The sequence below is a fragment of the Triticum urartu genome, chromosome 2A (assembly GCF_056163025.1).
Source record: "Triticum urartu cultivar PI428250 chromosome 2A, HENAU_Tu73, whole genome shotgun sequence".
NCBI lineage: Eukaryota > Viridiplantae > Streptophyta > Magnoliopsida > Poales > Poaceae > Triticum > Triticum urartu.
This window is the reverse complement of record NC_141874.1, coordinates 745,129,598-745,142,465: the sequence shown is the minus strand read 5'-3', so window position 1 is coordinate 745,142,465 and position 12,868 is coordinate 745,129,598. Positions and strand designations below refer to the sequence as shown.

Here is a 12,868-nt window from a genome sequence, read left to right as displayed (position 1 = left end):
ATACCTGACACTACTAATAATCTCGATCAGTATCATCAATAAATGCATAATCATCATCACTATAATCAATGATGGGCTCATAGGGTTCATTGGCATCAACATGTGCAAGGCCACCTTGACGTAATCGGTCAAGCATTGACATGTCATCCGCAGCAGTAACCTCTTCTTGTTCCGGCTCTTCTTGTTCCTCCTCTGGGGTGATGTCGGATTCATTGTCGTTGTCTACTTCAATGTTTTGGGGTGAAGTATAGCGGTTCTTGAAACGCTTTTTGGAAAGACGTGTCTCTTGGAAGAATTCTCCTTCATATGTGTCTGGGTTAATGTGAGGTTCATAATCCTCTTCCTTTGGGGGAGAAAGTCTAGCACGTGGCGGCACTTCATAAACGACATCCCAACCTTTCAGATTTGGATTAGTTTGGCAGGCCCACGGTAGATAGAATACTTGGGTCGCCTGTTGAGCCGTAATATAGACATCAGGAACATCTAAATGGGTGCTTTGGTTGATTTCAACTAGCCCTATATGTTCATGAGTCCTTCTAGTCTCCTTCGGCTGAAACCAATAACATTTGAAGACTACGACATTCGGTTGGTTTTCACCATAGAACAAAAGTTCATAAATTGCTTCAACTCTCCCATAATACTCGGTACCTCCTTCGCCGATAGAAGATACACAACAATTTGTAGACTTTCGGTCAGCCATAGATAGCTCTTTGCCATAGGTACGAAAGCGATACCCGTTGATGTCGTACTTGTCAAATGAATGGACCTTATAGTCAAAACCATTAGCGACTTGTCTCAATTCGGCGTCCATAGACTCTGAATTAGCCTACAAGTTTAATATGAAAGGATTGTTGCATTATGCACAAATTAGCGAATGAAATGAAATTGTCTAATAGAAATTACCATTTGTTTGAACCAAGAGATGAAACCGGGATAGCCGCCTCCTTGCTTTGCGAGAAGCTCATACTCTTCGACGGAATCCTTTTGGATCTCCGCTCCATACGAGAACATGGCGATGTATCGACTGTATGACATATCCAGGAATAAGAGCAGTTCAAAGGAAATAGAAGTTGCGAAACAATGTACCGAGAACTTACTCGATGTACGGCCGCACTTCTATCAGGTTGTTGAAGATATACAACGAAATGGTCCGCCATTCTTCGTTATCCAAAGATACTGGATGTGAAACACTAGCTGGTGCGAGATTCCCCTTGAATAGGCTGAGGTTGGATCCACCCTTTTTAGGCTCATCAGCATTGTACCGAGGCATCGGATTATGCAAATGACGATTTTTGGCTTCGTAGTGCGCTGTTACGAAGTTTGTCGCCTCCTCTGTGATGAATGCCTCAGCCATCGATGCTTCAGTTCTACATTTATTTTTACATTTTTCTCGAAGCGTCTTCTGCATCCTCTCAGTTGGGTAGCACCAACGATTTTGCACGGGCCCCCCCAATCTTGCGTCGGTCGGGAGATGCAAAATCAAATGCTGCATTGGATTAAAGAAGCCCGGTGGAAAGATCTTCTCTAACTTGCAGATCAACTCCGGTGCCAACTCTTCCATTTCTTCTAGCACGCCAGGCGATAGTTCTTTCGCACAAAGAACACGGAAGAAATAGCTGAGTTCTGCCAGTACTAGCCATTCATCCTCTGGGATGAAGCCACGCAACATCACCGGCATTACCCGCTCAATCCATATGTGCCAATCATGACTCTTGAGACCAAATATCTTTAGTTTATCAAGATTCGCTCCCCTCTTTAGATTCGCTGCATACCCATCGGGGAACATCAACTACTGTTGCACCCACAAGAGAATTTCCCTCATAGCTGGCCTTCCAAGATTGAACCATGCCTTTGGCTTCGTCCAGTTCTGCTTTCCTTTCGGTTCTTTCATGTTTTGTAACGGCCTATCACATCGCGCCTCCAGATCGACTCTAGCCTTAGTATTATCCTTTGACTTCCCATCTATGGCGAACAATGTACCAAAAAGTGCCTCGGCGATATTCTTCTCAGTGTGCATCACGTCGATGTTGTGTGGGCAAAGGAGGTCTTTGAAGTAAGGCAGATCCCATAAGCATGTTTTGTGAGTCCACGCGTGCTTAGTATTATACCCCTTGAAGTACCCTGGACGTTGTGGATCTGGCTCGAGAGCGTTTAACTGATCCAGGGTCTGTTGGCCTGTCAATGCAGGTGGTGCAGAGTTTTTGACAACTCTACCCCTGATGAAGTTCTTCTTGTCTTTCCTGAACTTATGGCGAGGATCCAGGAACTGTCTATGCATGTCGAAGCAAGAAAACTTGCGACCGGCCTGAAGCCAATGAAACTCAAGAGCTCCCTTGCATGTGGGGCACGGGAACCTTCCATGCACACACCAACCAACGAATAGCGCATACGCCGGCAAGTCATGCGTCGAGTACATGTACCCGACACGCATTATGAAGTTTCGTTTGCTAAAGGCGTCGTATGTCTTGAACCCATTATCCCAGGCTTCTTGCAATTCGTCCTTAAGCGGCTGCACGTACACATTCATATTTTTCCCCGGATAGTTGGGCCCTGGAATTATCAACGTCGGGAAAATGTTCTTTCTTTGCATAATCTGTCCGGGGGGGGGGGGGAGATTGAGTGGAAAGACAAATACGGGCCAACAACTGTATTGGGCTGCCATCATACCAAACACACTGAACCCATCCGTGCTGATGCCGACTCGAGGATGCCTCGGATCTGCCGCTTTGTCAGCATGTAATTCATCAAACTTTTTCCACGCAACACCATCCGATGTGTGTACCATCATCAGATTCCCATCTGCATCTAGTTCGGTTCTTTTTCCTGTTTTGTGCCATGTCATCTGTCTGGCCGTCTCTTCGACCATGAAAAGACGTTGAAGCCTTGGTACGATTGACATATACCGAAGAACACTAACGGGGATTTTGGTCTGTGTCTTCTCACCCATACCGTTGTCTACCACAATATACCTGGAAGACTTGCAAATGGGACAATAGTTCAAGTCCGCATAGTCAAGCCTAAATAAGGCACATCCTTTCTCACAGGCATGTATCTTCTCATAGGGCATCTTCAGTGCACGGAGGATTCTGTCCGACTGGTACAGGTTTGCAGGCATTACATGGCCTTTGGGTAGAAAGCGTCCAAATACTGTCATAATTGCGTCATAGCATTCTCTGCCCAAGTTGAACTGAGCCTTTAGAGCCATTACTTGTGAGATGGCATCCAACTGACAAAGCTCAGTGTGCTCGTGGAGCGGACGTTTTGAAGACTCCAACATTTCATTGAAGGCCTTTGCAGATTTCTCCATCTCCTCGTCCGAATCCCGAGCATCATCATAGTCTTGCACCATGTTTTCCATCCCGGTACCATGCTCGTCGGTGCGATGACGATCCACCTCAGCTCGGTCACGTTGGGCAGACTCACCATGAAATGTCCACACCGTATAATCGGGCGTAAAACCACTCTTCTGTAGGTGTTTGCCCATTTCAGCCTCTGTCTTCTTTTCCCAATTGCCGCACCCGAAACAGGGGCACCAGGTTTTTTTTGGCCATTTGCAAATGCGGCTTGCACAAACCCCTTGGTTTTTGTGAACCATTCAGCGCTCCATTTGTTCTGACCAGTGTGACCGGTATACATCCACGCACGGTCACTCATCTTGACTTTCAGAGCTACTGGACACACAACAATTATATATGTAATTCACCATGTATATATTCATCAGTTGATCTACTTTGTCAATTTTATTACGTCCATGCAACCTACACTCTAATAGGTAATGATAGGTCCTAATCCCACCCGTGTATGTGTAGATTGGGTTCATTTTCCCATGCTATGCTCCGGATCCGACGCAAAATTTCGGCAGCACCTCTCCGCTGTTCTCCTGATACACGTCTCTGCAATAAACAGAGAGGATGTGTACCCGAAGAACAACAGGGGAGGCACTGACGAAATTTATGCGTCGGATCCGGAGCAAAGCATATGGGAAAACGAACCCAATCTACACATACTCGGGCTGTCCATGGATAGCCTTGGACAATTCGAAAGAATCAAGGTTATAAATATGCAAATGCATGCATATTTATAACTATGATGCTTTCGAACGGGAGACACATATTGGTTATGCATACTGATGATTCAAGACACATATATAGCTAGCTATCAAGTTTCATCGAAATAGAGCAAATAATTAATGGGGGAGGAGGACATGTCATTTGTGCTCACCCACGAATGAAGGGGCAGAGCTCGTCAAACGCACGGCGAGGTCGTCGAACACCAAACCTCGCAGCGATGAAACAACTGCACATTTAAAACTACCCGGTCAACACAATTATATATGATGTTTTTCATAACAAAATCGAAGAATATATGACCTAACTAATAATTCACAAATATATGACCCCGTCGGCCTCTGGAAGGCCAAAGAACACCTTTTCAGGAGGTGTCGGGGGTCGGGGTGCTGTGTCGGTGTCGGGGTGCCGTGTCGGGGTCGGGGTGCTGTTTCGGGGTCGGGGGTCGGGGTGTCGTGTCGGGGTCAGGGGGTCGGTTGTCGGGGTGTGGTGTCGGGGTCGGGGTGTCGGGGTGTGGTGTCGAGGTTGGGGGGTCAGGGTCGGGGTCGGGTGTCGGGGTGTCGTGTCGGGGTCGGGGTGTGGTGTCAAGGTGTCGGGGGTCGGGGTCGGGGTGTCGGGCAGGGGTGTCGGGGTGGCGTGTCGGGGTCGGGGTGTCGGGGGTCGGGGTCGGGGTGTCGGGGTGTCGGGTCGGGGTGTCGGGGGTGGCGTGTCGGGGTCGGGGTGTCAGGGGTCGGGGTCGGGGTGTCGGGGGTCGGGGTCGGGGTGTCAGGCCGGGGTGTCGGGGTGGCGTGTCGGGGTCGGGGTGTCGGGGGTCGGTGTCGGGGGTCGGGGGTCGGGGGTCGGGGTCGGGGTCGGGGTGTCGGGCCCGGGTGTCGGGGGTGGCGTGTCGCGGTCGGGGTGTCGGGGTCGGGGGTCGGGGTCGGGCTGTCGTGCTGGGGTGTCGGGGTCTTCTTCTTCTACTTCTTTTCTTCTTCTTCTTTTTTCATCTTTTTTCTACTTCTTTTCTTCCTTTCTTCTTCTTCTACTTCTTTTCTTCTTCTACTTCTTCTACTTCTTCTAAGTCTTTTCTAACACTAACACTAACACAATCTAGCACTAACAATTAAATAGCAAAAAAAAATGAAAAAACAAAAAGAAAAAAAAAGAAGTAGTCCCTCACCGGAGCAATGGGACGGTCGGCGGGGGCGGTGACAGGGGGGCGCCGGGCGGCGGGAGCAGTGGCGGGGGCGGCGCCGGGCGGCTGGGGTGGCACCGGGAGGCGGGAGCAGTGGCGGGGGCGGCGCCAGGCGGCTGGGGCGGCGGGTGGCGGGGTGTCGGCGGGTGGGGTGGGGCGGAGGGGTTGTGGGGCAACGGGGCAAGTGGGGGCGGTGGAGGGGCGGTGCTGGGCGGCGTGGCGTCGGCGGGTGGAGTGGGGGAGGAGGGGTGGTGGGGCGACGCCAGGTGGGGGGTGGGGGCGGGGGCGGGGCGGGTGTGGGGGCGGCGCCTGGCGGCGGGGCGAGGGCGACGGCGGGGGGCGGGGGCGGCATCGGGCGGCGGGGGGCGGCGGCGGGTGCGGGACGGCGGGGAGGAGAGATGGAGAGAACAGAGAGTAACGGGCAGGGGGATGGGGCCGTTAGTTAGGCCCTTCTTTGCCGTCCGCCTATCTTTGCCGTCCGCCATTATCTCCCTTTGCCGTCCGCTAGCGGACGACAAAGAGGTGGGGCGTTAAGTTTTTTCTAAACGGGCAGGGGATGGGGGCCACCTCTCTCTTTGCCGTCAGCCAGCGGACGGCAAAGTTTCTTTGCCGTCTGCTGGCAAAGGCCTGTTTTACCATCTGCCATTTCTTTGCCGTCCGCTTTTCGATAGCTGATGGCAAAGAGCTTCTTTGCCGTCTACTAGCCGACGGCAAAGAGCTGGCAGATGACAAAGTAGCTGATTCCAGTAGTGCTAACAGCATAATCATTTTTCTTACTATTCATTTCATTGAGTAAATCATTTTGAGCTTTAAGTACTTGTTCTACTTGATTGGTAACCATAGAAGCATGTTTGCTAACGAGTTTAAGTTCACCTCTAATATTAGCCATATAATCACCCAAGTGTTTAAGCATACCGGAATTGTATTTCAATTGTCTATCAAAATAAGCATTAAAATTTTCTTGTTTGACAATAAAATTATCAAACTCTTCTAAGCATTGTCTAGCAGACTTATAGTGAGGGACGTCACCTTCATCAAATCTATAGAGAGAGTTTACCTTTACTACCTGTGTCGAGTTATCAAGACCATGAGGTTCTTCAATAGGTGATGGATTAAGATCATATGTTTCATCGACAGGCGGTAAATTAAGACCATGTATTTCTTCAATAGGTGGTAAATTCGTAACATCTTCAGCTTTAATACCTTTTTCTTTCATAGATTTCTTTGCCTCTTGCATATCTTCAGGACTGAGAAATAGAACACCTCTCTTCTTCGGAGTTGGTTTAGGAATAGGCTCAGGAATTGGCTCAGGAAGTGTCCAATTATTTTCATTTGTCAACATATTATTTTATAGGATTTCAGCTTCATCCGGTGTTCTTTCCCTGAAAACAGAACCGGCACAACTATCCAGATAATCTCTGGAAGCATCGATTAGTCCATTATAAAAGATATCAAGTATTTCATTTTTCTTAAGAGTATGATCAGGCAAAGCATTAAGTAACTTGAGGAGCCTCCCCCAAACTTGTAGGAGACTCTCTTCTTTAATTTGCACAAAGTTGTATATTTCCCTCAAAGCAACTTGTTTCTTATGAGCAGGGAAATATGTAGCAGAGAAGTAATAAATCATACCTGGGGACTACGCACACAACCAGGATCAAGAGAGTTAAACCATATCTTAGCATCACCCTTTAATGAGAATGGAAATATGTTAAGGATATAAAAGTAGCGAGATCTCTCATCATTAGTGAAGAGGGTGGCTATATCATTTAATTTAGTACTCCCTCTGTTTCTTTTTAGTCTGCATATAAGATTTGGTCGAAGTCAAACTTTGTAAAGTTTGACTAACTTTATAGAAAAAATATCAACATCTACAATAATAAAGCTATATGATATGAAATTTGATATCATATAGCTTTATTATTGTAGATGTTGATATTTTTTCTATAAAGTTAGTCTAACAATATTGATTTCATATTGTGAATCTCAATATTTTTTTCTATAAACTTAGTCAAAGTTAATAAAGTTTGACTTTAACCAAATCTTATATGCAGACTAAAAAGAAACAGAGGGAGTAAGATGTGCCACAACAGTTTCAGATTCATAACCATGAAAAGGATCAGATTCAACCAAATTAATTATATCAGGATCAACAGAGAATTCATAATCCTTATTGGCAACACAGATAGGTGAAGTAGCAAAAGCAGGGTCGGGTTTCATTCTATCTTTAAGAGATTTCTTATTCCATTCAGCCAATAATCTCTTGAGTTCGTATCTATCTTTGCAAGCTAGAATAGCTGCAGAAGCTTCTATATCAAAAACATAACCCTTAGGAATAACAGGCATATCTTCATCATCACTTTCATCAATATAATAAGTTTCAATAATTTCTTTCTCTCTAGCCCTAGCAATTTGTTCATCAAGAAACTCACTAAGGGGCACAGTAGTATCAAGCATAGAAGTAGTTTCATCATAAGTATCACGCATAGCAGAAGTGGCATCATCAATAACATGCGACATATCAGAGCAAATAGCAGAAGCAGATTTAGGTGTCGCAAGCTTACTCAAAATAGAAGGTGAATCAAGTGCAGAGCTAGATGGCAGTTCCTTACCTCCCCTCATAGTTGAGGGATAAATTGTTGTCTTAGGGTCTTTCAAGTTCTTCATAGTGACCAGCAGATATAAATCCCAAGTGACTCAAAGAATAGAGGTATGCTCCCCGGCAACGGCGCCAGAAAATAGTCTTGATAACTCACAAGTATAGGGCATCGCAACAGTTTTCGAGGGTAGAGTATTCAACCCAAATTTATTGATTCGACACAAGGGGAGCCAAAGAATATTCTCAAGTATTAGCAGTTGAGTTGTCAATTCAAACACACCTAGGTAACTTAATATCTGCAGCAAAGTGTTTAGTAGCAAAGTAATATGATAGTAGTGGTAACGGTAACAAAAGTAACAGAAGCAAAAGTAATATTTTTGGTGTTTTTTAGTGATTGTAACAGTAGCAACGGAAAAGTAAATAAGCGAGAACCAATATAGGAAAAGCTCGTAGGCATTGGATCGGTGATGGATAATTATGCCGGATGTGGTTCATCATGTAACAATCATAACATAGGGTGACACAGAACTAGCTCCAATTCATCAATGTAATGTAGGCATGTATTCCGAATATAGTCATACGTGCTTATGGAAAAGAACTTGCATGACATCTTTTGTCCTACCCTCCCGTGGCAGCGGGGTCCTAATGGAAACTAAGGGATATTAAGACCTCCTTTTAATAGAGAATCGGAACAAAGCATTAGCACATAGTGAATATATGAACTCCTTAAACTATGGTCATCACCGGGAGTGGTCCCGATTATTGTCACTTCAGGGTTGCCGGATCATAACACATAGTACGTGACTATAGACTTGCAAGATAGGATCAAGAACACATATATATATTCATGAAAACATAATAGGTTCAGATCTGAAATCATGGCACTCGAGCCCTAGTGACAAGAATTAAGCATAGCAAAGTCATAGCAACATCAATCTCAGAACATAGTGGATACTAGGGATCAAACCTAACAAAACTAACTCGATTACATGATAGATCTCATCCAACCCATCACCGTCCAGCAAGCCTATAATGGAATTACTCACACACAGCGGTGAGCATCATGAAATTGGTGATGGAGGATGGTTGATGATGACGATGGCGACGAATCCCCCTCTCCGGAGCCCTGAACGGACTCCGGATCAGCCCTCCCGAGAGGTTTTAGGGCTTGGCGGCGGCTCCGTATCGTAAAACACGATGATTTCTTCTCCTTAATTTTTTTTCTCCCCGAAAGCAAATATATAGAGTTGGAGTTGGCGTCGGAGGAGCTCCAGGGGGGCCACGAGGTAGGGGGCGCGCCCCCCACCCACGTGGCAAGGATTTTTTATTATTTCTGAAAAGACGTTCCGTGGAATTTCAGGTCATTCCGAGAACTTTTGTTTCTGCACATAAATAACATCATGGCAATTCTGCTGAAAACAGCGTCAGTCAGGGTTAGTTCCATTCAAATCATGCAAATTAGAGTCCAAAATAAGGGCAAAAGTGTTTGAAAAAGTAAATACGATGGAGATGTATCAACTACCGACCCCAGTCTTCGAGGAGTTTCGATCCAGTCTTTGTGTCTCCGGCGACGCTTTGATTGCGGGGGGGGGGGGGGGGGGGGGGTTGAGTGTACGTTGTACACTACATATGTGTAGGATTTGGGTCTGTATTTATACCGTTGTATCTCTCTCTCCCCTCGTATATTTGTACATCTTGGGAGACAAGTAAAGGCCGGTCCACCCTGTACCTATATATGTGCACCATGCACACAATCAGTGATTATTGATTCGTGCAATCTCATTCTTCCTAACTAACAGAATGTCTGCATTCCCACCCTTGTTACTCATTTTGCTGTATCTGCATTCCTAACTGAAGTAGAGAGGGATGAGAGTGTTTTTTCTAGGAATTTGATTAACTCGGTGTTTTGAATCAATTGTTGCTGCAAGTTTCAGCTTCCCGAGAAGCTGTTCAGGAGCCTGGACAGTGCCACTCGGAAGCTTCGGTTCACGCTACCGTTACCTATGCTTGGGTACCTATTCTACTTAGTGATGCCAAATAAGCCAACATTATTTTTTATTCTACTTGCTACTGCTGATCAATTTGCTCATGGGGTAACATATTTGGTAATTTGATTGCTGACCGTGCTGTTTTTGTTCAACCTGTCCAGTGGTCGAGGAGTCTAGTCCAGGGAGGTCAGGCTCGCATTTCCACCCATGGAGCAATTTGTTCCAGCCGAATGAGAAGGGCGTGCTGGCTTGCCATGGCTGGCCTCCTCGCTGGACTCACCGTCGTGATGGGGCCTCTTTAGATACTCAAGCTATACCCCGTCCCCTACTGGGTATGTGCGTGTGGTATCTGCTCTTGTTGCATTTGTAGCCTAACTTCCTGCCAAAAGTTCTGATTTTGGTTGATAGGTAGATTGGGCTGTGGGGCTGGTCAGCAGCTTCTGAAGTTTCCTCGCTGAATTTTCCTGCAGATTTTTGTTATGTGGCTGGACTTTGTCACCCACCTGCACCACCAAGGCCACAACAACAAGCTTCCCTGGTATCACGGAAAGGTAAAATTAATAGAGCTACTATCTCAGGAATTGCAAGTTAGATTGCTTAATCTGCATAACATCGTGCCAAAACTAGTGTGTTCATTATTATTTCACCCACTTGGTGTCCATTGTTCAGCAGTATAGCTTAGCCCAGTATCTATGCACATATATTGTGTTGTAGAATGTGCCACTAAACAGATGGTTTCAGTTTCACTTGCCAGCGACATCCCCTTGTGACCTTGGTGAAATGGATTGGTAATATTCTGTTGTCTAAAGAATAGTATAGCATCATGTCAAGCCATAGGTGTTGTTAATTAGTGTTTGAGAAATAAGAGATACTACAATCTGTTGTGTTGGTGTGTCATATTATCTTTTTTTTCTCTGGGTATAATTTGAACAGGAGATTCATCTTTATATTTGTCTTCATTTTGCAAGGTTCTGGCGCATCTGCATTTTTACCTTATGCTATGATTTCATCTTTTGGCAACACTTCTGGTTCAGCTCAAGACAAAATTCGGGTTGCAAAAGGTTTGTTTTGGTGCGTTGCTGCATTGTCTTTGAAGCCCCTTACCATTAAAACAATATAGCAATCGCACCTACCTTTTAGTTTTTACCTATACTGAATCACAAGTTTGGCTGCCAAGGTCTACATTCATAGGGATTATGTTTTTATAGTTGGATTATCTTCCCTGATTCCTCGTGATGGCTGGAACTGTTACTTGGTAGTTATAGAAAAATATAAATGTTACTTCATAAAAGTTGATGTGTTTATGAATTCATGGGCCACAAAAGAACCATAAGAAAAATAACTTAGTTCAGAATAAAGTTCATACAATTCTCAGAGAGCAACACAGCAACTTTAAATAAATGTTCATTGTATGCATCTGTTGACATTTAGACATCTGGTTGTGTTAAACAGATGCATTAGTTTTGTTTGAACTGTAGTTTCTTATTCATTCTAAAGTCTAATATTCTAATGTCTCTTCAAGAAGCAGAAGCACTTCTGAAGCAGTGGCAAGATATCAAATCTGAAGCTCTTGGCCCTGACTATCTTAATCGGTATGCTCTCTGAGACACTTTTATTAAGCATGTGATGGCATATAGAGTTCATGCATAATTGTGTATGCCGTTTATAATCAAATCAAATACCCTCTTGTTGAGCAGTGGCAAGACTTGGCTTTATCAACAAAGGATTTGTCCTGCTACTGGAGATTTGTTCTGGTGAATCTCTGTTGGTTGAGACGAGATCCTGTTGTGTGAGGCTGGTGACGATGAAGAGGCAGAAATTGATGCTTTGCTCGAGGACGCTGCTGAGCTCGTTGATGGACTGCCAACCCAAGAAGCCTAGTTAGTACAAGTATTTTCGAATATGCCATTTCTGTCGGTTGCTTTCTCATTATGCTCTAGAACTAAGCATGGTACTGATGATTTGTATGGATATAAGTGCAGTATGTATGAAGTTCAGTACACACCAGGGTCGGGGATTTCCATGCCGTGTAGAGGGTTATCGACGACAGTGTTGTGGGTGCCACATGCGGTGACCTACAGCACCTACATTGCTGGGCTCTGGCGGTCTGGAAACATCGAGGACGCGTTTTGGCAGCTGGAGATCATTGTCGCCAAGGGACTACAGCTGATCATGGTCGGCCTGAACATACTGCTGGATCATGCTGCAAAGGATCTAGATACGTGGGTGGCCAAGGAGTTGTTGGAGCGATGCGAAGAGCTGGGCTTCGAGGTCGACAGTCATGGATCATTTCTCCAACAAGATGAAGTGTCTGCGTGTCATCAGGCTGTTCACTGATCTGCTCAAGAAGCCCATAACAACCAATGCACAGACATACAATATACCGATCTCATCCCTGTGCCGAGCCAGCAACTTCCAGCTTGCCAAGACCGTGTTCAGCTGCAACGGGTTTGTGGTGGACACCGTGACCTGTAACATTCTGATCCACAAGTCCTACGGCACTGGAAAGGTGGGGAGCTCGGGTTCTTGTTCTTCGACGTTGATGTTGGGGAGTTTGCCCCAGACGTAATCACATACAACACACTGGTCGATTGCCTCTTTAGGTCTGGGAGGAGACCCGAGGCTGCCAATCTAGTCAGGCACATCGACGATGGCTACCCTGCGGAGCCCGTAGTGCATCTAGCGTACTGGTTGGTTAGGAGTGGAAACGTTCGAGAGGCTTTGCGTCTGTTTGATGACATGCTAGCGAAAGGAGTCGCTTTGGATGCTAAGGTTTTCGCTAGTGTGATCAAGGCATTCTGCAAAAAAGGTCCAGTGGAGTGCACAGATATGACATAGCTGTACCCTGTGCTGGATAGTGTGCTTGGGATTGGACGATCCATCTCTTGCTCCCTTCATGATGAGTGCCCTGCTAGTGCTGCTGCAATTTGGCAGCGCCTTGCCATCGTCCCGTCATCTCGGTTCCAAGATCTGTAGGCAATCCCCACACCGGTGTACCTTGACTCTTCAATCTGGCCAGAGATCCTCCTGCCTATTCTTTGGA

General features: G+C 45.9%; 1 pseudogene; it reads left to right on the top strand.

Moving 5' to 3' along the window:
• Window positions 1–5,233: 5,233 nt before the first annotated feature.
• On the top strand, window positions 5,234–12,801 carry LOC125531558 (uncharacterized; annotated as a pseudogene).
• Window positions 12,802–12,868: the final 67 nt, after the last annotated feature.